Source organism: Dasypus novemcinctus (assembly GCF_030445035.2).
Source record: "Dasypus novemcinctus isolate mDasNov1 chromosome 11 unlocalized genomic scaffold, mDasNov1.1.hap2 SUPER_11_unloc_1, whole genome shotgun sequence".
In the NCBI taxonomy this organism is placed as follows: Eukaryota; Metazoa; Chordata; class Mammalia; order Cingulata; family Dasypodidae; genus Dasypus; species Dasypus novemcinctus.
Window position 1 is genome coordinate 1,703,309 of NW_026688125.1, and position 26,338 is coordinate 1,729,646.

The 26,338-nt window shown below is 41.7% G+C and overlaps 1 pseudogene; it reads right to left on the reverse strand.

The window, feature by feature from the left end:
• Nucleotides 1–12,160: 12,160 nt before the first annotated feature.
• Nucleotides 12,161–12,890, reverse strand: LOC131277355 (zinc finger CCHC-type and RNA-binding motif-containing protein 1 pseudogene; annotated as a pseudogene).
• Between the last annotated feature and the right edge of the window lie 13,448 nt (nt 12,891–26,338).

Below are 26,338 nucleotides of genomic sequence, written 5' to 3' on the forward strand. Positions count from 1 at the left end.
TTAGTGAAATGCAAATTAAAGCAATAATGAGATGCTTTTTCACAAACATCTGATTGGTGATAATTTAAAAGGGGAGGAATGGGAATTATCTGCCACTGCTGATGGGAGTATAAATTGATCTCATTTGAAAATCATTTGGCTATAGCAAATAAGTTGGACAAACACATTTCCCACAACTCAGTAATCCCACTCCTTGTTGGAATATGTAGAGATATGTACAAGGAAATATGCATCATTAATCACCACAGCATTGTTGGAAATAAGAAAACATTTGAAACCACCTTGTTTTAATTTTCTAAAAGCTGCTAGGAACAAAATACCAGAAAAATGTAGGCTTATATAATGGGAATGCATTAGGTTAAAAGCTTACAGTTCCAAGGCTTTGAAAATGTCCCAATCAAGGCATCTTCAGAGATGCTATCTTACTCAGGGTTGGCTGCTGGTGATCCTGGACTCCTGCCATGTGACATGGCACAATGATGGCCAGTCTCTGCTGAGGTATCTGCCTTTCCCTCCAAGTTCACTTTTCCCTGAGCTCCACTGTGGGTGCTCAGGCATGTGGTTTGTCTCTCCCCCCTCCTCTGGGCCTCATCTCTCTCAACCTCTCAGGGGTCTCTTTCCATGCCTCTAAGCTCCACTGATTCCAGCCTCTTGGGGTCTCTCTGTTTCTGCTGCTTTTCCCTGCATGTCTCCTCTGTCAGTCCCTCATTTATAAAGGACTCCAGTTAGAGGGTCAGGACCCACCCTGGGACACACCTCATTGGAGCAATCTGACCACAGTGCCCCAAACCCACAGTAATGGATGAGCTCCAAGAAAATGATCCTTTTTGAGATCCAGAAACAGCTCCAAAATGTCACACTCACATCAATGGAAAAAAGCTATTTATTCATACATTTTAGTTAAAATCTATGCATTAGGATCAGTCATGATCATTTTCTTCTCCTCCTCTCTCAAACTCTCCTTCGTTTTTTCTCTCCTTTTACCTCTTTGTGCTGCATTCAGATCTAGCTTCCATTTCATGAATTCTCTCTTCAGTGGTGTCTACTATTTAATCCATAAAGTTTTTAACTTCTATGACTATTTCCATTAGATTTTGATTTGGACTAATTTGATATTACCATATATTTCCTCACATTTTCCATTCCTTATTTTATACATCTAATCACCTTAAAGAATGTGGGTTTTTTTTTTCATGGCCTCTCTTGGCTAGCTGTATTCTGAGAGGTTCTTAGGGATCTAAGCCTGTTATTTGTTTTTTCTCTTAATTCTTACTAGAGTTATTTGCCCATTCATTTCTTAATTTCATATTGTGAGCTCAATTTAGTCATAGCTTGATCTATAGGAATTATTTTAAAATATAACTGCAATACCATTTTCTCTAAGAGCACCACCAGTTCAGATTCACTTTTTAAAAAAATTTTCTTCCTATCCCTTGTATTTTCTTTTAAGATTTATTTTTATTTACCTATTTCTCCCCTCCCTTGTTTGCACTCACTGTCTTCACTGTCCACTCTCTGTGTCTGTTTTTTTTAAAGGAGGCACCCAGAATGAAACCCCAGGCCTCCCATCTGGTAGGCAAGTGCTGAACTGCTTAACTCACATCCACTTCCTTCTTTTGTTTTCTCATTTTCTCTAATCTGCATGTGACAATTTTTAATTGAAAAAAATGTTTGGCCATTTTGTGGCTCTTTTTTCTCTTCAGCAGCCTTGTTGCTTGGCTCAGATTCACAAGCCCTACCCAGCTCAGGGAAGGGGGCAAATAAAAACAAGGAGGGCAAGTGTCTGCCACCCCCTCTGCTGCAGGCTGAGGGTCAGGGAGCAGGGGGAGGTGCAAACGAACTGATGACCCTTGGTCTTAAAGTCAGAAACCCAGATTCCTCAGGGTCCTGTGAAAGGAGAGAGCCACACCCACAGCCCAAATGGGCTCACCTGCTCCAGGCACCCCAAACAGAAGGAGGCCAGAGCTCACAGGTCATAAACACAGGGCTAGGAACTGAAAGAGCCACTGCACTGCTCAAAGGGTCATACTTCCTCCCCACAGCACTAGGCCAGGACCAGCACTGATGTCTGAGAGGGGGTTGGTGTGCAAGGCCCCAGGAAGCCCCAGGGAGCCCTGGGAAACCATCCCCCAGATGGCATAGCAGTCTCAATGTCCTGACAGGGATATAACCATAATTCCACCTGCTGGGCACTGATCCAGGCTCTTCCAGCCCTTTGTGACAATAAGTCAACAGTGGCACTGTGGGGGCAGAGCCCACCCAGGCTGGAATCCAGGCTGAGCCCCCAATGCCCACTCAGGCACTGCAGTAGCCCTATGAAGCTGTCCACTGTCTCCTTCTACCACTTTCCATGACCCCATGAAGCCTGTTGTCTCCATTTCACAGATGAGGACACAGAGGCACTGAAGGGTGCAGTGCTCAGCCAGGGCCCTCTTTCTCTTTCTAGCAGCCAGCACAGTCCCCCATGACCACCTCTAGCCCACCTTGCTTCTTCTCCAGCTGCACTGGGCCAACAGTGAAGGGCTGGGCCAGAGGCACCCCTGTTCAGACAGAGGACAGGCTCACAGGAGGACAGTTCCCCTCCACTCCTTCTGGCCCATTCCAGGACGCCCTCTGGGATGGCTATTTGCATCTGACTGCCCTCTGCTGGAATCCCAGCCCTGCCACCTCCTGGCTGTGTCTCTGGCCAAGTCACCCTCCTCTCTGAAGCTCCATTTCCTCCTCTGTGAAATGGGGCAGCAACAGAACCTACCTCCAGGAAGGTGAAATTAGGTGATCTGTTGTGTGTACAGGGGCTGCCAGTCAATCCCTCTCCAAGGCAGGCCCCTCAACAGCCCCAAGCCCTGCCAAGTTGCCGGTGCCTGGCCAGGGAAGCACAGGGGTCTAGGGGCCACAGCTCTGCCTCCTCCACCTCCAGCCAATCCTGCCCAGCCTCATGGCCCTGCTCAGAGTTCACGCCCCCATAGCACACCCCCCCAGCTCCAGTCGCATCCTTCTCAGCACCCACCCTCCCAAGCGCTCACAACTCCACGAGGCCCCCTGTCTTGTAATCGTGTGTGTGTGTGACCTGCAATGCAGGCTGTGGAAGCAGGTGAGGCTTGTTCTAAAACATCTGCTGCTTACCAGGTGTGCAACCGGGGCAAGTTACCTGGAACCTCCAGTTCTCTTGGTTCATTGAGGCCCAAAAGAAGAGCAGAACAACACCTACCACAGGGCTTATTTCAAGGACAAAAGGAACAAGGGGATTTAAACACTCCTTTTTCCCCACAGGATGGAACTTCTCCGGGCCTCCTAACAGTCAGGGAGCCAGGCCTGGGTGGCTCTTGACAACATGCATGGAGGCAGGCCCAGAGGACAAGCACACCTGATCCTGGGCCAGGTCACGGCCAAACAGCCAGACCCATTGCCAGATGTGTGCTGTCTCTGTGAAGGGGGCCAGCCCCCCACACACACACACACTTGGACAAATGCCCAGGGCCCACAAGACAGCTCAGTCCACCTTTGCCCCAGAGGTCTCCACCCCAGAGCAGCTGGGCACTGGACTCTGGAACCCACAGAAGCTTGGTTTGGTTCATAGGTCACCTGGAATCCCAGTCATTTCCTGTGGGCAAAACACCCAAATCCCACCTGGGGTGGGCACAGTCCCATAGCCCCAGCAGTCCAAGGCTCAACTGTGCCCACCACTCACGCCCTAACAAGGCAGGTGATGAGCCTACACCTGGCACACAGCAAGCACTCATAACAGGCTTCCACAGCAGAGGCTGCAGCAGATGCTACTCAGAGGGCCTGTGAGGTCCCTTTCTTCCCTCATCCGGAGAGTCCAGCATCTGTCCCATCCCACTGACAGACGCTGACTTAGGTGACAAGAGCCTGCCCAAAGCCAAGCTCCTCTACCAGAGGCTCCCTCCACAGTTCTAGAACTGCCTGCGAGGAGAGGGCACGGTTCTGAAACACCTAAGCTTAACTACAGGGCACCACCAACCATCTGAGAGAGTTAAATTACCTCATTAACCCACAGGTGTTCAAGCCTCAGGGGTCACAGCTGCCACAAAACACTCCTGGAGGTACAAGTACCCAGGGCTGGTGGCCTGTCCTGGCTGCTCTGCCACACTTCTGGCTCTAATCTACTCAGGCTCTAAGCTGGGCCCTCTCTGAACATCAAATTTCAAGTCCTTCTGAGAATTTAGGATTCCAATATCCTTGGCCTCCAAGGCCTTTCAGAGCCATAAGTTCATGTTTTTATCCAATGCTGACTGGGCACCTGATGTGTACCTTCTCAGGTGAGACAGTGAGAGGACTCAGCTTGCACAGTCCCTCATGGGGAGATGGAGACAGCCTCACTGACTGTGATGACACCACAATCGCCATAAGAACAGAGAGAGCACAAGGGGAGCAAGGAGCACAGGCCACGGAGTAGGGAAGTCTGCCTGGAGGAGTCAGAGGAAGCTGCCCAGGGAGGCAGCACTTGAGCTGGGACCTGAAGGAGGACTTGTGGGTGTTGGGGGACAAGTGAGTAGGGGATGGCTTTGCAGGTACAGGGTAGGGTGGAGGTGTCTTGTTTGCCAGGGGAGGGCTGGAGGCCAGGGGAGGAGACAATGAGGAAGAGTGTGGTCATGGAGTTCTGATCTCAGCCTCCTGTGGATGGCTCTCCTCCCCGGAAGCAGCCAGGCCTTGCTGGGACACTCAGGGGCAAGCTCTGGGTCAGAGCAAGTGGAGGTCAATCCCTATTCTGCCACTTCCCCACTGGCTGTCCCTGGGTAAGTCACTTACTTCTCTGAACCTCAGGCTCCTTCCTGTTCAGTGAAATGGAAATAATTTTCCCACCTCGCAAGGTCTTACTAGGATTAAGCTGAAGCAGCACACTGAGGTACCCGGCACATAGTAACTGCTCAGTAAACACCTACACCATTAGCATTGTTCTTCTGGGAAGGCCTTCTGGCCATGGGGGCAGGGTCTGTCAGAGGGCAGGAGGAGGGACAGAGGAGAGGGGGTGGCTGCCTGGAGATGCTGACCCTCCCATTCCAGACATTGGGAGCCAGGTGCCAGGTAGGCATGCCGGGCTGGCATTTGCCATGAATGTGTGCTGAATGTGTTACTGAGGAGCCTCCAATTGCTGCCCAAAGTGTCCTGACACCTTTTCAGAAAAGAAGCCGAAGAATGCTCTCTTCCCTCCACACGTGGAAAGCCTGCCCATCCCCACCCTTCAGGAAAGCTCCATTCCAGGGAAGGCGGGGCAGGGAGCTGCTCACTCAGAAGTGCCCTATGCTAATCCTGCCTCCTACAAAAAGAATTCAAATTTATTTCTTCCCCTCACTCAGGCCTCCAGGGAATGGCCCCGTTCAAGGGCCTGGAAATCCTGGGGCTGCCAATCCCTGGCTGCCCTGTGACCTGGGGAGGGAGCTGTGTGCATTGACTTTTTGGGACTCAGTTTCCCCAAATAGGAAGGGGTACTGGTGGAATTGCGAAGGGTGGCATTCTGCACTCAGCAAGGCAGTTGCTCCCCTCCTAAATCCCCAGCTCTTACTGGAGGGGCTGACTGCTGAGACCACTGAAGTCATTACCGCATGGAGAAGGGAGGGGTCTTTGCAGGAGAAAATGACAACCTGATACCGCAGAGGAGGGGGCTCTTGCCTGCTGCCATCTGGGAAGACCCATCAGTGAGGGAGTACCTCACGCCCAGCGGTGGGAGGCCCCACCCACACCTTCAGCCAAGCCCCTTCAGACAATTCCAGGCACCCCACCCCGCCCAGCCCAAAGCGCTCCAACTGGGGTGCCCCTGGAGAGGCAGTAGCCCCCCTCCCTCTTCCCTGCAGGTGGATTCAGGGGCCTCCACTGAACGGGTTCCCCGCGGGTGTGGAAGGACTTGGGGTGGAGCGGGGAGGTGCAGGAAGACCCAGGCAGGAAGGTCCCCCTAGCCCGAAGGCTGGGCCTGCAGTGACGGCCCGGGTCTCCCCACACCCCGCGCCCACACTCCCTGCGATGGCCTGAGGCCCTGGGGCCGGCTTCCAGGGGAAAGACGGGGACTAACGGGCCACGGAGAGGAAGGCCATGGAGAAGAAAGAAAGACCGGACAGAATACAGACAGCCAGACAGAGGGAGGGAGACACGGAACGCCGCCAGGACGCAAGCATGTGGCACAGCTCCAGGGGCCAAAACCAGAGACGGCGACTCAGGGGCACAGAAAAGACCTAGAGGCGGGCGCTCGGTGCCGGGGGGTGCGGCGAGAGGGGACACAGGCTCAAGGGAAATCAACACAGACGGACACAAACCCAGAGGCAGACACAGAGGGGGACTGGGAAGGACGCACAGCGACGTCACAGATACACGCGGGGACAGACACGCCCAGAGGCGGGTACGCGCACAGGCCCCGCGGAGGCGCTCTTCCCGCCGCCCGCCCCGGCCCTGCCGCCGCCCTCCCGAGGCCGCAGGCGGAGGCGCCGCTCCTGGCCGGGGCAGCGGGGGCTGCGGGAGCTCCTCGCCCCCCACCCCGCGGCTCGGCGGCGGGAGCGGCGCGCGGCCAGACGGCAGCCCCGCGGGCGCAGAGGCGCGGGGGACACTCGTGAAGCCGCTCAGATTCACTTTTTAAGTTAAGTTCTCGGTTTGAGGTCTTAGGATATTTTAAATAGGATAAAATCAAAGTCCTAAACTACAGAAATGAGAGCCTATGGATATATTGCTTGGGTGGAACTTTAAGTACTCCTCCCTTAGAGATCAGGATAAAATGGAAATTGTGGGAGCTGAAGGAAAAAAAAAGAAAAGATTGTGAATTACAGATATGAACTATGATTGTCATGGGCCTTACAGGACTTAAGAAAAAAGCGTTTCTGCTTATTTTTTAAAATTTTTTTTCTCTGGTTTAAAATTTATTTTTTTAATTTGATGTTTATTTTAGGGAGAGGCAGGTAAGCAATTTTTAAAAATCTAAATTATCAATATTGTCACTAAACTTGCACATATGTGCTTGCCCAAGAACTCATTTTACATTAAAAAATATTTTAAAACTTTTGCAATAAAATGTCAGGTTCCATGGGGTGACATCATTAAATGTAATTACACATACATGTATAAAATAGTGTATAAATAGTATCTAACAGGAAGCAGACTTGGCCCAATGGATAGGGCAACCGCCTACCACATGGGAGGTGCATGGTTCAAACCCCAGGCCTCCTTGACCCGCGTGGAGCTGGCCCATGCGCAGTAATGATGTGCACAAGGAGTGCCCTGTCACACAGGGGTGTCCCTGGCATAGGGGAGCCCACGTGCATGGAGTGCACCTGGTAAGGAGAGCTGCCCAGCGCTAAAGAAAGTGCAGCCTGCCCAAGAATGGCACCACACACAGAGAGCTGACACAGCAAGATGACACAACAAAAAGAAACACAGATTCCCAGTGCCGCTAATAAGGATAGAAGTGGTCACAGAAGAGCACACAGTGAATGGACACAGAGAGAAGACAACTGGGGGGGGAGGGGAAATAAATAAATAAAAATAAATAAGTCTTTAAAAATAAATAAATAAATAGTATCTAACTATGCATACTATTTTATAATCTATTTTCTCCATTAAACAATATACTGTGTACCTTTGCCCATTGCAAAATGTATCTACCTACCACCTATCATCTATCTGCAACTATCTAACTATCCATCTATGTTTATGTATGTGTATTATTAATACTTGGAAAGTATTCTATTATAAAATATGCTATATAATGATTTGTCAAACAAATATTATAATGTAGGACATGACAATTTTTCTTTTTTTACAATTACATATAGCACTTCAACAAACTTTCATATGAACAATGTTGCATGATGGCATGATACTTTTCAAAAATATCTCTACTGTTTTCTTCAGGAATGTACCAAGAGACAGTGTAAAAAGAGTTTATTCTACCACACCATTGGCAACAGAAGAATTAAATTTCATTTTTGTGTATATTTCAGATGACAAAGATATTCAATTATTATTTAACATGCTTGATTGTTCACCAGTTTTAATACATTTTCTATGCATAGTGGTACCTAAATATCTCAGACAGTTCCTTTTCTTAACTTGAACACTTTTTTCCTGCTGGGTTGTTCAGCTCTTCTCCGTGGTTTGTCTGTTAGCTTTCTGAATTGATAATATAAAAATTTAAATAGCATGTCTGTAGTAAATATTTTCTTTATGTTTTGTTTTTAGGCTCTTAACTGTGTTTTATATTTATGCAATAATTTTACATTTGGGTTGTAACCAAAAATTCTTTTTTGTTTGGTTTTTATGTTCACTATCTCACTTTTTTCTTTCACTGAAAATCCTTTCTTGTGTGGTTTTCATGTTCACTATCCCAATTTTTTTCTACCTACATTCTTTAAAATGACTTGAACAGCACTGAATGTTTGACTCCCTCATTCCTTTACAGCCTCTCCTTGCTGAAAATTCCTGCTGCTCACTTTACTATCTGAAAATATTGAATTGATTCCAATTTATGACATATCTTTTTTTTTAGGAGATAAGGGCATCGAACCTGGTACTTCACACATGCAAAGCAGGCAATCAACCACTGAGCTACTCCCACACCCCCAAAAAGCTCTTTCTAAATATCCAGTCCTTGATCACAGTTTCTTTCTGTCTGACACTCCCTTCCCCCACTCTCTACCAAGCTCATCCCACTCATCGTTTGCTGATCCTGATGATTTCTACACAAAAGCCATCACCGCTTTAGTCCTTAACTTATTGAAACCCAATTTGTTTGAGAAAGTAATGTGACCAGACTTAAATGCTCAATTATCTACCTAACTTGGAGCTAGAGGTAGCCCAGTTTTCAACAAAAAAAGTATAGGAAATCTGTGGATTTAACCTTTATTGTTAAAATTCTTAAAAATGGAGAGAATATATATTTCTCCCTGTAGTTGACTGCTTCTTCTTGCCTGGAACAAAAACATGATGCCTGGTAGTAAAAATGTCATTAGGTAATCTTAGGGCAAATGTATGTGAATGAAGACTTATGCTCAAGATGTCATGGGAGAAGAGAAAAGACTGGGGCCTATTTTATTCATTGAGTTCCAAACCATTTTTTACTCTTCCTTGTTCTGGTCTGTGCAGGGGAAGCTGATCCCTATGGACTGTGTCTCCCTTATTCAATTTGGTTGCTTGCTGAATTGTAGTTAGTATTCATGTTTGAAATCACCAGAAGATCGGAATGGTGAGAAAACTTGAGAGGAAGACAAGAGTATTTTCCCCCACTTTCTCTTTGCTTAAACATATCACATTCCTGAGAGTAGCTGCATCCCTTCAAGATGTGCCAGGCAACACTCCCCACAGTTCCCAATCTCTTTTGACTTCTAAACACATTTCCTTCCCTTGTCCTTCCAGGCCAAGGGGTGGTCACAAGCTGTTCTCTTTGTTTACACTCTCTGTACCTTGCCATCCCTTCTTTATTGTCACATCTCTAGAGTAGCCTTCACCCTAACACCAGGGATGACCTTTCTTACCTGCCAGAATCCTACCTGCTGCTTAAATGATACTAGCGGTGCCACTGAGCCAGCACGCCTGCACTTCAGCAGCCCTCCAGTCTCCTTGGTGCCTTAGAAGTACAACTCATTTCTGTTGGCCAGAGTTCCTCATACCTACCCCAAATTTCATTCCTTCATTCTTCAGGTTTTATATTTATTTTAGTCTGCTAAAAATGGCTGGGAACATTATACCAAGCATGTGTTGGTGTTTATAATGTGAATTTATTAGATTAAAAATTTACAGTTCTGAGGTCATGAAAGTTTCCAAATCAAGGCATCATCAGAGAAGCTGTCTCACACCAGCTCCAGCTGTGGGTGGTCAGGCACATGGCAGTGCGTGATGGCAGCTCTGTCCAGATCAAGGCATCAAGCCAGGCTCCCTCCCTAAGCATTTACTTTTCTATTTCTTTAGTTCTACCTCTTACCATGCTTGTATCCCCTCAATTTTAGAACATAACAGTGCTTTTAGACTTCATTTTGTCCTTTCAGTTCTTTTCACCTTCTATCCTCTTTTCAATGAGGATGCAAATTTATATGATTTCCATATCTACATGTAATCAAAATGGTCAATTTTCTGATTTCATATTTGCACAAGATAGCAGCTAAAGCTGCCCTTCTTACCACATTTCTACATTTCATTCTCCTATATATGTTTTCTGTCCTTTGGGTTTACTGAAACAGAATTCACAAAGTTTGCAATCATCTTGTAACAGGAAATCCAATGGGTTTGCCTCATTTCTATTCTGCCTCATTGTTATTAATAATGAAATATATTAATCACTGTGCTTCTATTCTTTAAATTCTGACCATAATGGAATTCTTACCAGTTTTAATTCTTCCTCCATTAAGACAGATTTCTCTTTTCTATATTGAATTTTATTCTTTCTTCTCCTTCTTATTATTGTCATTTCACAGATTACAATATCTGCTTTCATGGTTCAGTTTTGAGATATTATAATTGTCCTGTATGACATTAAAATGAAAATTACAGGCCATTATACATTTTTTCATAACCTATAAAATTGTGTATGGCAGAGTGTAAACTCCAATGTAAACAGTAGTCCACAGTTAGTAACAATGCTTCAATATGTGTTCTTCAATTGTAATGCATGTACCACACCAATGAAAGATGTTGTTAATGGGGGAAAGTGTGGGAGTGGGAGGGGGTGGGATATATGTGAATCCCCTATATTTTCTATTAACATTTATGTAATCTAAAGCTTCTTCAAAAATAAAAAAACCTGCTTTCTTCTCTTTTATGTCAATTCTTATCAACATTTTTACTCAATCACATGACTTCAATTCATTGCTCCCGATCATGAGTTTATCTTCAGTTCTTTTCAGCAGTTTTTATTATGAAATTTTATTATGAATTATACTAGTATGTCTGTTTTTATGTATACATATTCTAATATCACCTTTCACTAAACATATCTAGCCATCAGTCCAAGTTCCCACCACCAAAGTTTTTTGATGACTTCCTTGAAAATAGTGTATAACATTCTCCAGGCTGCTGAACTGAAAATGTAGCTTCATATTTGACCCCAACTTCTACCTCCTGTATCTCCAATAATCCCATCCTACTGCCATCACTTTATATCAGATCCTAAAAATTCACAGAAATATGACTCTATCATATTTCTTCCAAGATAAAAACATGCAGCAGCTTCCCAGTTTATGAAATATTTAAATCATTACTGTTTTAATGTATGTATTCCTCTGTGAGCTTCTGAGGTTTTTTGTGTTTAGCAGTCATTCTGTATTTATGACACACTGACTTTTATATCTACTGTTTTCCTATATTACAGTTAGCCTTACCATGCATAGTATAAGAATCTTGCAGGAAAGAGCAATAAAAAATGTTTTAAAGGGCTATAGCCAAGATTTAGGTAGAAAGCAGGTATTTTTCCATCTCTCTGCTTTCCTTTCTCTACAAGCTCCTTCCTGCCAAACTCATTTACATAAGGGTGTCAGTTATCACCTCTAATCAGAACATTCAAAAACATGTGCAAACACACACACTTCATGCTTATCCTCCAGTCTCACATTTTCCCTTCACTTAATTCATGCTAAAAATAAAAGTCAAATATTGTCTTTGTCTTTTATTTTTTTCAAAAGATTGTTGTCTTCTGACTCAATATTGTGTCCTGCGAAAATTAAGTTATTTTTTTAGCACAAAATAATACTGAAAATTTTATTAAAATTTAATAACAATAACTCAACTCTTTTTTCAGTTTTTATGAAGTTTTTGTGGTAAATATTAAACTAATTTCAAAAATATTCATGTAAACCAATCAGATACTAAGAAAGCTTTTACAAAGAGCTTCTCAAATCTTTTTAATATCTACCTTCTTTCTTGGGTTGAACAGTAGTATTACTATGATAATATTACATGTTCTTATTCTTATTAAAATTAGTTGTTTTCAGGATTAATGGTTATTAGCAAATCCTGATTTTTATTATCTGCTAAGATAGAGAGAGACATGATATTTAAAGTTATTTTTCAGATGCTTGTGAACTATTTTATGGTAAAATAAAGAACTGTTTGAGGGGAATGGGTGTAGCTCAGTGGTTGAGTGCCTGCTTCCCAAGTACGAGGTCCCAGGCTCGATCCCCAGAACCTCCTAAAAAAAAAGTAATCTTCAGTCTCCAGCTGAAATTTGTACTATAAAGTTTTTTATTTTTATGATATTTACATAATAAATATTAATCTTAATCACTAAGTTCTTCTTCGTCACTGAAATATGTGCTTTTCTTTATCCTTGGGCGTCTTGAATCATCTGAGGTTGAGGGGTCCCCTGAACTGGGTTTCCATCTTTTCTGTTCTTCTTCAATTTTGGCTTGCTGGAAAGCTGTGGCCTGACCGAGACTGTCAAGAGCAGGATCTTCCCCGTCATCTTCACTTTCTTCTACTTCCTCAATTTCTTCTTCTGGTTCAGGAATTTTCTTTTTTTCCTTTTTCTCTTTCTTCTTTGGAGGTTCACGTGCTCCCAGCATATTTTTAGGACAGGCATAACTTAAGTGCCCACTTTCTCCACATTCATAACACTTAGATTTATCAAAGTAGTTTCGCCTTCAGATGAACTCGGCTGCTCTTCCATTGTCAGTAGCAATGCTTGCTTTTATCACTCTACCAAATAACTGTTTGTTGTTTATTGCTCTTGTACAGTTTTGAGCAGATTCTTTATCCAAAAATAAAATAAATGCAACCCCTTTACTCTTCCTGGTATCTTTATCTTTCATTATAGTAACCTTTACAACTTTGCCAAACTTGGAAAATATCCGATATAAGTCATTGTTTGTTAGGGAAAAGGGCAAGTTGGATACATACACTGTACTTTTACTTGGAGCCAATCCACCACACATTCCTTCAGGTGAGTCTTGTCCGAGAGACCAGAAGAGTGTGAGCCCTCTGCCCAGCTGGGGCTCAACCCCGACTATTTCTCGCCCCACGCGGCAGCTCTGGCATCCCGAGTCCCGGGAGAGTGCAGGCGCCCAAGTCAAGAAGATGACAGCGCCTCCGTCTCTCCCTTGCTGCAGTCGGAACGCGCCTGGGATGCGGTCAGAGCCCCCGACCCGGAGGCGGGCCCAGGAGCGGGCGTAACAGTTCTTCATGAATGAAACAGGTATCCTGAAAGACATTCACCTCCAGAGATTTTCCTTCTGAACCAAGTTAAGTTACTCAGGGATGTTGCATCATGGTTAGAAGTTTGTCAGTAGTTTCCATCTGCCAAGTTTCCTCTTGGCAAGGGAAACCCTTAAACAAGACTATAATGTAGAATAAGGAGGAAAATTAAAGTAGGACTGATCACTCCTAAAAATTACTTGTGTCTATGGATTCACAAGGAGGACTGTCCATTTTTACTCTCTTAACGGGAACTTAAGCAATTGCTTTATATTTCCTAAAAAATTAATCTAATTATAAATGATCCATAAAGTTATTTTCTTCTACAGAATAATATACATTCATATGTTGAAAGAGGACAGACTTGTTTACTATATTAGCATCATATTCGGATAACACATTTTCTAATTAGCACTTTCTCCATGAATTTTAGTAGCTATTAATAGTATGGGATCTCTATACAAAGTTTATTTAATCAATTCAAATAAGTGAAACATATATTTGTCTGATAAAATACTTAAAAATTAATATACACCTCTCTTTAATCTGATTAACAGGAGATAATTTACTTATTGATTTCTTGTAAAGAGCCACAGACAAGTAATTGACTTTGTCCCCATAAACATTTTGCCTGCAGATTTTAGGGACACTTGCAGGTAGAAAGAAAAATGTAGGCATTCTTGGCAGAATGGCTACCATATTTTATCTAAGTTGAAAAGCAGGCACCAAGAATGAAGAAATGTGTAAGCTCATAAAGGGAGGGGAATCTTCTTTTTCTTTAAAGTCATGAGAAAGTGAGGAAGTCACAACAAGAGATATGTGGTGTATTTACTGGCCAAGGTCACTTGGGCAAAGAACCCCAAGGAAACAATTAATATCTGCTTTCACTAGGACACTGTTAGCCAAGAATCACTTTGGGAAAAGGAGGAATATAGGGCAGATATTTTTATCACTCTGTTCTAATTGTTAAAAGACCAGTTGAAGTTTTCAGATGCAGATAAGATCACTAGTTGGGACCTGGCATCACCTGACTTGTAAATCATAATCTTACTCAAAACACACCTCAGGGTTTGTCTTCTATAGAGATTCACAAAACTGCTCCAATCACCCCAATCATTCTAAATAAAGATACCAGAAATGTAAAAAGACCTACTAGAAGAGCTTGTGAAGGTATATACCACTGATTATAAACTCAGTGAATGAGGCTTTTCAAAAAGTAACCAAAAGGAATAAATACACAATTGAATTAATGGGCAAATTAAACTTAGTCAAGACACTGAAACTGAAATGTAAAAATAACTACAAGTGACAATGGAATATAATTTTGGATAAAAAACAAATTGGAAGATGATGGATAGTATCACACAAGAGCCTCTTCTCTGGAAACAGAATATAAATTCAGAAAAACAGAGGAAATTCTAGCACTGCCCATGATTTACACACAGATACACACCACACACACACAAATGCACAAGGCTTAGCTCACTTGTTACTTTCCTATGAAGTCATCCTGAGTTTCCCAATCACAGACAGTCTCTGCTTACAAAGAAACATACCACTCTGTGTGTTCCATTCTTGTACTACATTTTTTGTTGAATCCTAGCAGTAATCATTTGACTATAGGTTATTTCTTCTACAAAATCATATAGTTTAGAGCTGAGAGTGAGCGTGTATCCCTTAGTTTATAAATATAGTATTCTTTTAAAATTATTTCACCTCTACTTTTAACTTGTATTGCATTGTTATTAGACAATGACACATAGGAACTCATCAAATTTCTAAAATTGTTAAGATCTTTAATATTAATACTCATCTTTTTGTTATGTATAATTATATGCCAATAAAAGAAGTGAACAATGGTCTAGAAACATTAAAGTCTCCAAACTTGATTGAATAATAGAAAGCCTGAGTGGGACAATTAAAATTGAACCTGCCTTGTGAGGTGTGGGTTCTCTTGAAGATGTTGAGAGTCATTTTTTTCCTGTGGTGAGTTAAGTCACCAGGGTCCTATTTGAGTTTTAAAAGGGAACTCTCACAGAGGCTATTGCATCCTGCTGCCCTGGGAGAGAAAGCAGTAAGAATAAAAAGGGAGAAGGGCAGATTCCTAATCAGCAGGAATTTATCCAATTTGAAAGACTCAATCCTGATCAAGGGAAATGGACTCTCTAGCTTTCTGAAGAGCTAATAGACCTAACAAGAAAATTTAGCTCCATGGAGGAGTTTCCACCTTGAATATACAAGGTCTCTAGTGCAATTCCCAGCTCCTTGTAGAGAGTAGTGACCCACTGGGATATTAAACATCTAGCTGATACCTTGGGATAGGGAAAACATAGAAATTATTCTTATATTAGCATCTCTTGGGTCTCTTCTTTTTCCTAAAAAAAGAAAGTTACCTTTGTTTTATAATTTAACTTAGTTTACTCACTAAAACTCACTTCAAAATCTGCAGCAGGAAGGCTGCAGGGTAATTGATTGATAAACACTGGCAGTCTGAGAAGCTCCATAGGGACTTAAGAGGGAAGGCTGCTTTTTCTTAGTGTTTGGTTGACTCCTTACTTGTGAGCTTGTCTGTTTTCTTGCTTTTCTTTACTCTTTATCACCTCCCCCCTACTTTTCAAATTAAGTGCTGCCAGCTTATTTTTTGTTTGCTGTGTTTCCTCTTCCTCAGTTTCCTCTGTTCTGTGTGTACCGATTTTGACTAACAATGCTATCTCTTTTCCTTCCTACATCTTTCTATCTTCCGCTTTCTGTTGTTGCTCTTACATTCCACCTGTTTGTTTAGTCCTTAATTTTTCTGTCATTTTATTTCTAACTCTACTATTCCATTTTCTATCTTTTATAAACTCTTTCAGTTTTGTCCTTTCTTTTCTCTTCCCCTCTCACCTCCTCACGCCAGCCTTTTCAGTCATTCTAGGAGGTGGGGCAAGATGGCATCTGAGTGACTGCACCTCATAATCTCTCCTGCAAAGAAGCAGCTGAGTAGGGTCAGAGTCCTGCTGGACCAGGCTGTTTTGGGTGCTTGCAGGAGGTGTCTGGATGTCAAATTGGTGAGACAGTGACAGAAGACATTCTTGCAAGAGGTAGAATTTTGTGTCTCTTACACAGAGGTCAGAAGTTGTGGGTGGAACTTCTGAAATCTTTGTTGTGGTGCTGTGTTCCCAAACCCTGAGTGGGCTGTTTCTGGGGTTTGCAGGGCATGAGGTGTCTGGATGTTGATTTGGTGAGACAGTGATGAGATTCTTGTGAGAGGTGGAATTCTGGGTTTCTGACATGAAGGTAAGAAGTTGTGGGTGGGACCCCTCCCCCAAAGCTGGCAGCCTGGCCACAGGGATCCCTTAAGGCTTTGTCGTGCTGCAGTGTTCCCAAACCCCAGGTTAACTGGATGTATGGTTCCCATATCTGTGTCCCATAAACCCTGGTGGCCCGTGCTCCAGAGACTCACACACCTTGAGTCTGCAATACCATGGACTTCCCATCCCCGAACCCACCACACCCTGAGGTCCACCTGAGGTCCTTGATTACCCTAACCCTCCATGTTTTTGGTTGTTGTTGTTGTTTTTTCTCTCTCTCTCCTTGAGCTTGGAGGAGTATACCAGCTGACTTGGGGAGAGTCTGGGAAGAAAAGAGAGGTGAATCTGTTGAGGAAGCCCTATTTACCTAAATGTCCTGGGGTAGGAAACTTGGTCTGGGAGAAGGTGGAGTCAGAAAATCAATTAGACCTCCCCTAGCATGCCTAATGGGGAGGGACTGTAGGACATGTTATCCAAGCTTCCAATAGCATATTTGGGGATTCTGGTGAGGTATAGGTGATCTCACGCTGGAAATAAAGAGTCCTTGTTTTCTGTGTTTAGTTGGTTCAAAAAGGACCCACTTGAATCTCCTACCAGACCATTCAGGTAGCTTTCCTGCTACCTTGGGAGAGAGAAGTGAGGAAGGGAGAAAGGGGGAAGGCCAGATCCCTAAGTGTTTTATTTAACTGCAAAGAGGATTCCTAGCTTGAAACGTTGGTTCTTTTCTTTTATTTCTTTTTTTTTTTTTTTTTTTTTTTTGTCATGGGTGCTAATATTGCATTGTCTCCTGGTCTTTTCTCTGGTTTTATCACCCAAGGTCCTTTTTCATTTATTTAGTTTTTTTCTCTTTTACTTTTTTTGCTTGTTTCCCCCCTTTCTCTGCCCCCACTTTTTCTCTTCTCTTTTTTTCTTTTCTCTCTTTTTCTTCTTATTTTATTTTATTTTCTTTATATAATAGGTGCTTCAGGGAGTGCTTCACATTTGCTGTGTTTCCTTATCCCCCATTTCCTCTTTTCTGTGTTTATTGAATTTGGCCAGATACACTATCCCCTTTCCCCTACATCTTTCTATCCTCCATCATCTACTGTTTCTCTTACATTCCACCTCCCTTTCTTTGGCCCCCAAATTGTCTGACTTTTTAATTCTAATACCTTTGTTCTGTTTTCTGTCTTTTATCCACTCTTGATATTATTGTCTTTCTTTTCTCTTTCCCTCTCTCATGAAAACACTGGCCTTTTAATTCATACTATATTCCTCCCCATAGTCAGTAGACTGTCTCATTATAGGTACTCTACTTACTGCTATAACTCTGCACAACTTACATGAGTTTAATATCCATTCATCTTGATCTCACATTTTTGCTCTGTTAACATTTATTACCAATACTACTTTATACATTTTCTTTTGTTACTCATTTTGTTTCCCCTGGCCCTAATATTTTCCTTCAAAGTGAATTTAGCCAGAAACAAGATAATAGAGTAAGAAGAACAAAGTGACAAAGAGAAGACATAACACTTACACATGAACAACAACTAATTAATCCCCAAGACTAAACAAAGACACCAAGGAACTTATTAAACCCATCAAGATAAAATGATGACCAGACAGCAACAAAAAACTACAAACCAAACCAATAATCAGGAAAACATGGCCAAATCCAATGAACAAACTAAAAACCAGGAAGAGGACCAGAGCATTGGACAAGTAATTAAAGATCTCAAAGCATATGTTAGAGGCCAATGTAATGAAGTAAAGGAAGAGATTAACAATATGAAGAAAACACTATCATAGGAAATTGCAGACATATGCAAAAAGATAACAGATCCGATGGTGATGAACACCACAGTTCAAGAAATCAAAAATACATTCTCAGCAAATAGCAGCAGATTAGAAGAGGCAGAGGAGAGAATTAGTGACATGGAAGACAGTACATCTGAAATCCAACAGATAGTAGAACTGATTGATAAAAAGATAGAAAAAATCCAGCCGAGGGTTTAAGTTATATGTAGGGGATTTGAATCTCTGGACTGATAATATGACACCCAGGCCCAGAGCCTCAACAGACTTCAGCTCCTACACTTTGATTTATTGGACTTACTCCACTCAGCTAACATGGAGTTGAAGAAGGTCAACCACCACAACATGGAGCCTAGAGTGTCTACAACTAGAAGCAGGAGGAGTGCATCCAGTACCCATGTGGAATCTAAGCCCTCACTTGACATAGGTGTGCAATGGACACAACCAATCCAATGTCCACAGAGAAAATGTGGAATGGGTGTGGGAATGGAAGCCATGGGGGCTGCTGGGTGTGGGGAACAGGAGGAAGAGATGAGATCTGGAGGCGTTTTCGGGACGTGGAGTTGTCCTGGATAGTGCTTCACGGACTATTACGGGACACTGTAGGTCCCCCCAGGGCCCACTGGATGGAACGTGAGAGAGTCTGGGCTATGATGTGGACCATTGACTATGGGGTGCAGTGATGCTCAGAGATGAACTTACCAGGTGCAATGGATGTGTCATGATGATGGGAGAGAGTGTTGCTGTGGGGGGAGTGGGGGGCGGGGGCGGTGGGGTTGAATGGGACCTCATATTGTTTTTAATGTAATTTTAAAAATAAATAAATAATTTAAAAAAAGAAAAAAGAAAAAATCCAGCCAAGACTTAGGGACCTGAATGACAAGGCAAAATACACAAACGTATGTATTATAGGCACCCCAGAAGGAGAAGAGAAGGGAAAGAGGACATAGGGGGTTTTGGAGGAAATAATGGCTGAAAACTTCCCAAATGCACTGAGGGAGATGAATGTACATGTCCAGGAAGCCCAACACACTCCAAACACGATAAATCCCAAAAGGCTGACTCCAAGACATGTACTTGTCAAATATCCAATGCTCAAGACAAAGAGAAAATTCTAAAAGCAGGAAGAGAAAAGAGAACCATCACATACAGGGGAGGTTCCATAAGATTAAGTGCTGATTTCTCATTTGAAAACATGGAGGCAAGAAGGCAATGGTATGATATAGTCAAGGTACTAAAAGAAAAAAATTTCCAACCAAGAACACTCTACCCAGCTAAGCTAGAATTCAAAAATGATGGAGAGTTCAAAATATTCACAGATAAACAGAAATTAAAAGAGTGTGCCAACAAGAGCCCTGACTTTCAAAAAATACTAAATGGAGTTCTGCAGGAAGGAAGGAAAAAACAGGAGAGGCAGAGATGGAAGAGAGTGTAAGAGCAACAAAAAAGACAAGAAGAGAAGGAAGAAAACAAACAAAATACAACAAACACAAGTCCAAACAAAATATGGTTAACAAAAATAATTCCTTGAAAATAATAACACTGAATGTCAATGGATTAAACTCACCTGTCAAAAGACTCAGACTGGAATATTGAATAAGGAAATATGACCCATCTATATGTTGTCTACAAGAAACACATCTTAGACCCAGGAATTAATGGAGGTTGAAAGTGAATGGCTGGAAAACAATCTTACAAGCAAACAATAACCAAAAAAGGCAGGAGTAGCTATATTAATATCAGACAAAATAGACTTTGAATGCAAAACAATTGTGAGAGACAAAGATGGATACAGCATATTAGTGAAAGGGATAATCTTTCAAGAAGAACAAACAAAGGCACCTCCAAATATGTGAGGCAAACACTGGAAAAATTAAGTGAAAGAATAGATGTCTCTACAATTATACTTGGGGACTTTAATACACCACTATCAACTTTGGACAGAACATCTCAAAAGAGAATCAATAAAGAAACAAAAACTCTGAACAGTATCTTAGATGAGCTAGACCTAATAGATCATACCACCTGAATAAAGCAGGATATACATTTTTCTCAAGTGCACATGAATCATTCTCCAAGATAGACCATATGCTAGGCCACAAAGAAAGGCTCAATGAGTTCAGAAAGATTGAAATCATACAAAATAATATCTGTGACCACAGTGGAGTGAAGCTGGAAATCTTCAAGGGCCAGAGGCCCAGATTTCATACCAAGATATGGAAATTGAACAGCACACTCTTAGAAAAACAGTGGGTCAAGGAGGAAATCTCAAAAGAAATTAATAACTATCTTGAAATTAATGAAAATGATAACACAACATACCAAAATTTATGGGATGCAGCAAAAGCAGTACTGAGAGGAAATTTATAGCCATAAATTCATACATCAAAAAAGAAGAGAAAAAATTGAAGACCTAACTGCACATTTGGAGGAATTAGTAAAAAAACAACAAACTCCACAGAAAGAATGAACAAAGATAAGAGCAGAACTAAATGAAATAGAAAATACAAAAGCACTTGAAAAGATAAACAAAATGAAGAGCTGGTTCTTTGAGAAGATCAATAAAATTGACAAACTTTTAGCTAGACTAACAAAGAAAAAAGAGAGAAGATGCAAATACACAAAATAAGAAAGGAGAAAAGAGATATCACCACTGACCCCACAGAAATAAAGACGATCATGAGAGGATACTTAAAAAACTATATTCCAAAAAAATGACAATTCAGAGGAAATGGACAAATTCCTAGAAACACATCAGCAGCCTATATTGATGAAAGAAGAAATTGATGATCTCAACAAACCAATCACAAGTAAAGAGATAGAATCAGTCATTAAAAATCTCCCAACTAAGAAGAGTCCTGGGCCAGAAGGCTTCGCAGGTGAATTCTACAAAACATTCTGGAAAGAACTAATACCAATCTTGCTGAAACCTATCCAAAAAAATCAAAACAGAAGGAACATTACCTATCTCATTCTATGATGCCAAAATTACCCTAGTACCAAAGCCAAACAAAGACACCACAAGAAAGGAAAATTACAGACCAAATTCTCTAATGAAACTAGATGCAAAAGTCCTCAACAAAATACTTGCTAACCGTATTCAACAACACATTAAACGAATTATACACCATTACCAAGTGGGATTCATTCCGGGTATACAAATATGGTTCAACATAAGAAAATCAATCAATGTAACACACCACATAAAAAGATTGAAGGGAAAAATCACATGATTATATCTATAGATGCAGAAAAAGCATTTGACAAAATACAGCACCCTTTCTTAATAAAAACACTGCATAAGATTAGAATACAAGGAAATTTTCTGGACATGATAAAGAGTACGTATGAAAAACCCACAGCCAACAGCATTTACAGTGGTGAAATCCTAAAATCTTTTCCTCTAAGATCAGGAACAAGGCAAGGATGTCCAATATCACCTATTCTTAGAAGTACTTGCTCAAGCACTGAAGCAAGAACCAGATATAAAAGACATTCAGATTGGAAAGGAAGAAGTCAAAATTTCATTATTTGCAGATGACATGATCCTATACATAGAAAACCCTGAGAGGTCTACAACAAAGCTTCTAGAACTAATAAATGAGTTCAGTAAAGTCACAGGTTATAAGATCAATGTGCAAAAATCAGTAGCATTTCTGTGCACCAATAACGAGCAAGCTCAGGAGGAAATCAAGAAACAAATACCATTTACAATATTCAATAAAAAATCAAATACCTAGGAATAAATTTAACTTATACACAGAGAACTACACAACACTGTTCAAGGAAATCAAAGAAGACCTAAATAAATGGAAGAATATTCCCTGTTCATGGATAGGAAGACTAAATATTATTAAGATGTCTATCCTACCAAAACTGATCTACACATTCAGTGCAATCCCTATAAAAATCAATGCAGCATTCTTTAAGAAACTAGAAAAACTCACTATGAAATTTATTTGGAAAGGAAAGGGGCCTCAAATAGCCAAAAACATATTGAAAAAGAAAAATGAAATTCCAGAAATCACACTACCTGACTTCAAAACATACTACAAAGCTACAGTAGTGAAAACAGCATGGTATTGGCACAAGGAGAGACACACAGACCAATGGAACCGAATTGAGATTCTGATAGAGATCCTCATATATATAGTCATATAATATTCGATAAAGCCACCAAACCCTCTCAACTGGGAGAGATGGCCTATTCAACAAATGGTGCCTGGAGAACTGGATATCCATATGTAAAGAATGAAAGAGGATTACCAACTCACACCTTATACAAAAATCAACTCAAGATGGAACAAAGACCTAAATATAAGCACCAAGACCATAAAGACTTTGGAAAGCAGTGTAGGGATGCATCCACAGGACCTTGTAATAGGAAATGGCTTCATGAACTTCACGCCAAAAGCATGAGCAACAAAAGAACAAATAGATAAAAGGGATTTCCTCAAAATTAAAGCCTTCTGCACCTCAAAGGAGTTTGTCAAGAGAGTGAAAAGAGAGCCTACACAATGGGAGACAATATTTGGCAACCATATATGTGATAGGAGACTTATAAACTGCATATACAAAGAACTCCTATATCTCAAAAATAAAAAGACAAACAACCCATTTAAAAAATAGGAAAAAGATTTAAACAGACACTTTTCCAAGGAAGAAATACAAATGGCCAAAATCACACGAAAAAAATGCTCCAAATCTCTAGCTAGTAGGGAAATGCAAATCAAAACTACAATGAGATACCATCTTACTCCCATAAGATTGGCAGCTATGAAAAAAAAAAACCAGAAGACTACAAATGCTGGAGAGGATGTGGAGGAATGGGAACACTCATCCACTGCTGGTGGGAATGCAGAAGGATCCAGCCATTCTGAAGGACAGTTTGGTGGTTCCTCAAAAAACTAGCTATAAATTTGCCGTATGACCCAGCAATTCACTGCTGGGTATATACCCAATGCAACTGAAAACAAGGACACAAACAATTATATGCACACCAATGTTCATAGCAGCATTGTTCACTATTGCCAAAAGTTGGAATCAACCCAAATGCCCATCAACAGATGAATAGATAAATAAAATGTGGTATATACATACTCAGCTTTAAGAATGAATACACTACAAACACATGTGATAACTAGGATGACTCTTGAGTACCTTATGTGAGTGAAGGCACGCAGGCATTGAAGGACAAATACTACATGGCCTCTCTGATCTGAAGTAAGTAAACCAAGCTGCCTCAGAGAGCTAGAGACTGGATGATAGGCTTAAAGGAAATTGGGGTGTAGAGGAAGGATGCAAGCTGACACCTACATGGGTGACATCTATGATAAGTGGGAGGTAAGTATTTGTACAAGGAAGGGGATAAAATGGGGGCATATGTTTAACTTTGGGTGGGGCTTTGTGGGTTTGAGGGGGCTAGGGATGGGAGGATGGGTAATATTGCTCAAGAAATTGGGGGGAGTGTAGGAGAACATATGAACATAGGAGATTGTCAGGTATTTGGTTGAGAGTATAATGCTGAGAAAACTTTTTCAAAAATATAATAAGGAAGGTTACCTTTTAAGATGCTTCAGGGGGATAATCTGATGCAGGACAGGCTTTAGGGAGTGTGTGAGTGCTCATTTTGCTATAGTGGGTTATATCATTGGATAGAGACCCACATCCTGTGGAGGACTGATGTTCTCAAATAGAGGGAATTGTATTTCTCAAGAGAAAGATGGCTCCCAATGCATTAGGGCATTGCCAAGCCCTCAACACTGTTGCAAGTATCTCTGAACATGGCCCTTCAAGTAATGAAGATTGACTGTCACTGTGGGCCCTGAGGGGAGGGGAAAGAGGTATCGAATAGACGGAATCAATGTAACTGTGTGGACAATAGAAGTGTTCCACAAGATTATGCAAGGATGGATGTAAGACATGTTAAATTACACCAAAAATATATAGGGACTGATAGGCTAAAATGTAAGTCATAATGTAAAACATAAGATAACTAAAAATTTAGAAAATTGTATAGTCTAAAATATGAACAACAATGTAAACCCTAATGTTACCTTGTTTGAAAGCTATTGTCTCAATATCTGTACATCAGTTTCAGTAAATATAGTATATGTAAAGATTATTGCTGTGGAAGGAAAAATGTTTTTATGTTGGATATGTGGGAGTACTGTATATTGTATATATCAATTACTGTGATCTAAAACTTTTGTGAAGATAAGCTTAATAATTAGGAAAAAAAGAAAAGATAAAAGAAAAGATGTAGACACTGAGGAAAAGATGGAAGAAGTTGCCTTGCCATTTGCATACAGGGCAACACTTACTGCAGTGATGGAAGGCAAAACACCAAAAACAAAGCTTTAGAATTTTTTAATTTTTTGATATCCCAATTTATTTTTACCTTAACTTTTCTAAATTAATATGTATTCTATATCTAACCTTTAAACTGATCCCTATATTCCATTTTACTATTAATGGAACCTGGCAATATATTGGGCTTCATTTTTGAAGAAGTTTTGGATCACAGAGAGGTTCAACAATGGCAGGGGAGGAATACTGGTGTGGGATGTTACTGACAGGGTACACATGGTTTGCAGGGAGTTCTCCAGGGCATATATCCAGGGTACATAAAAATGTTTGGATATTTTCATAGTGACCAAAAAAGAAGAAAGGTCCAACAATGAGCCCTTGATACTAATAACTATGCTTGTAAGCCTGTGCACCTGAAATAAGAACAAGGCCTAGAACTGCAGGGTGCCTAAGAGTTACTGTCTGAGAGCCTCCGTGTTGTTCAAATGTGGCCAGTCTTGAAGTCAAATTCAGCATGTAAATGTGTTGCCTTCCCATCAGCATGGGACATGACTCCCGGGTATGAGCCTCCCTGGTGCTGAGGGATTACTACCAAGTACCAGCTGATGATGTAACTAGAAAATGACCTTGAATAAAAGGGTCAACTCGGACCAGCAGAATATCTCAGTCTACATATAATACCTGGAGTTAAAAATGCTTTTGAACTGCATAAAAGGGGGAAATGGAAAGGACAAATGAGTTTATATAGCTATGAGTCTCCAAAAAGAGCCAGGAGGTTATCATAGGGGTTGCCCTTATGCACACCTCAGCAGAGTCCCAGAGACAGATAAAGTAGATACAACCCCAGGTATTAGTTCTTCTGAGGGCTACAGAGACCCACAGGTTCTATGGTCATGGCAGATGGAGTTCAGTGCCATGTCAGTTGGCCCTACTTTGGAGTTTGTGTTTCTGTGTGATGGAGCTGGACTCAGATGTGACCTTTGTCCAAAGCCTCTCCTGTTACTTTGAACGGATCTGTAGTTTTTGCTGGGGTTCAATGTATACCCAGGGGACCTGAATCTCTGGACTGACCATGTGATAGCCAGGCCCTGAGCCCCAACAGACTAGCAACTCCTACACTCTGGCTTATCAGCTAACATGGAGGTGAAGAAGGTCAACCACCACACCATGGAGCCAAGAATGCCTACAACTGAAAGCACGAGAATTGCATCCAGCATCCATGTGGAATCTAATCCCCCTCTTGACATAGATGTGGAGTGGACACAACCATTCTAAGATCCACAGGATGGAGGAATAGAATATGGATTAGAGTGGATGTACTTATATTCTATTCATGAACTATTGTGATTAGTAATTGAAGAAAATGTGGCATTGATGTGGAGAAAGTGGCCATGGTGGCTGCTGGGGGTAGGGAATGTGTGTGCTGGAGGAAGAGATGTGATGTGGGGGCATTTTTGGGGGTTGGAGTTGTCCTAGGTGGTACTGCAGGGACTGTTACTGGACATTGTATGTCCTCTCATAGCCCACTGGATGGACTGTGGGAGAGTGTGAGCTATGGTGTGGACCATTGACCATGAGGTGCAGTGGAGCTCAGAGATGTATTCACCAAATGCAATGAATGTCTCATGATGATGGAGGACGATGTTTTTATGGGGGAGGTGTGGGATGAGGGGGGTGGTGGGTATAGGGAGACCTCATATTTTTTTAATGTAACATTAGAGAAATAAATAAAGACAAAAAAATTAGGTCATTCTATATACTTCTCCATATTTGGTTTCCCACTTCATTGTAGGTACTCCACTTTTTTATTCCTATAACTTTAC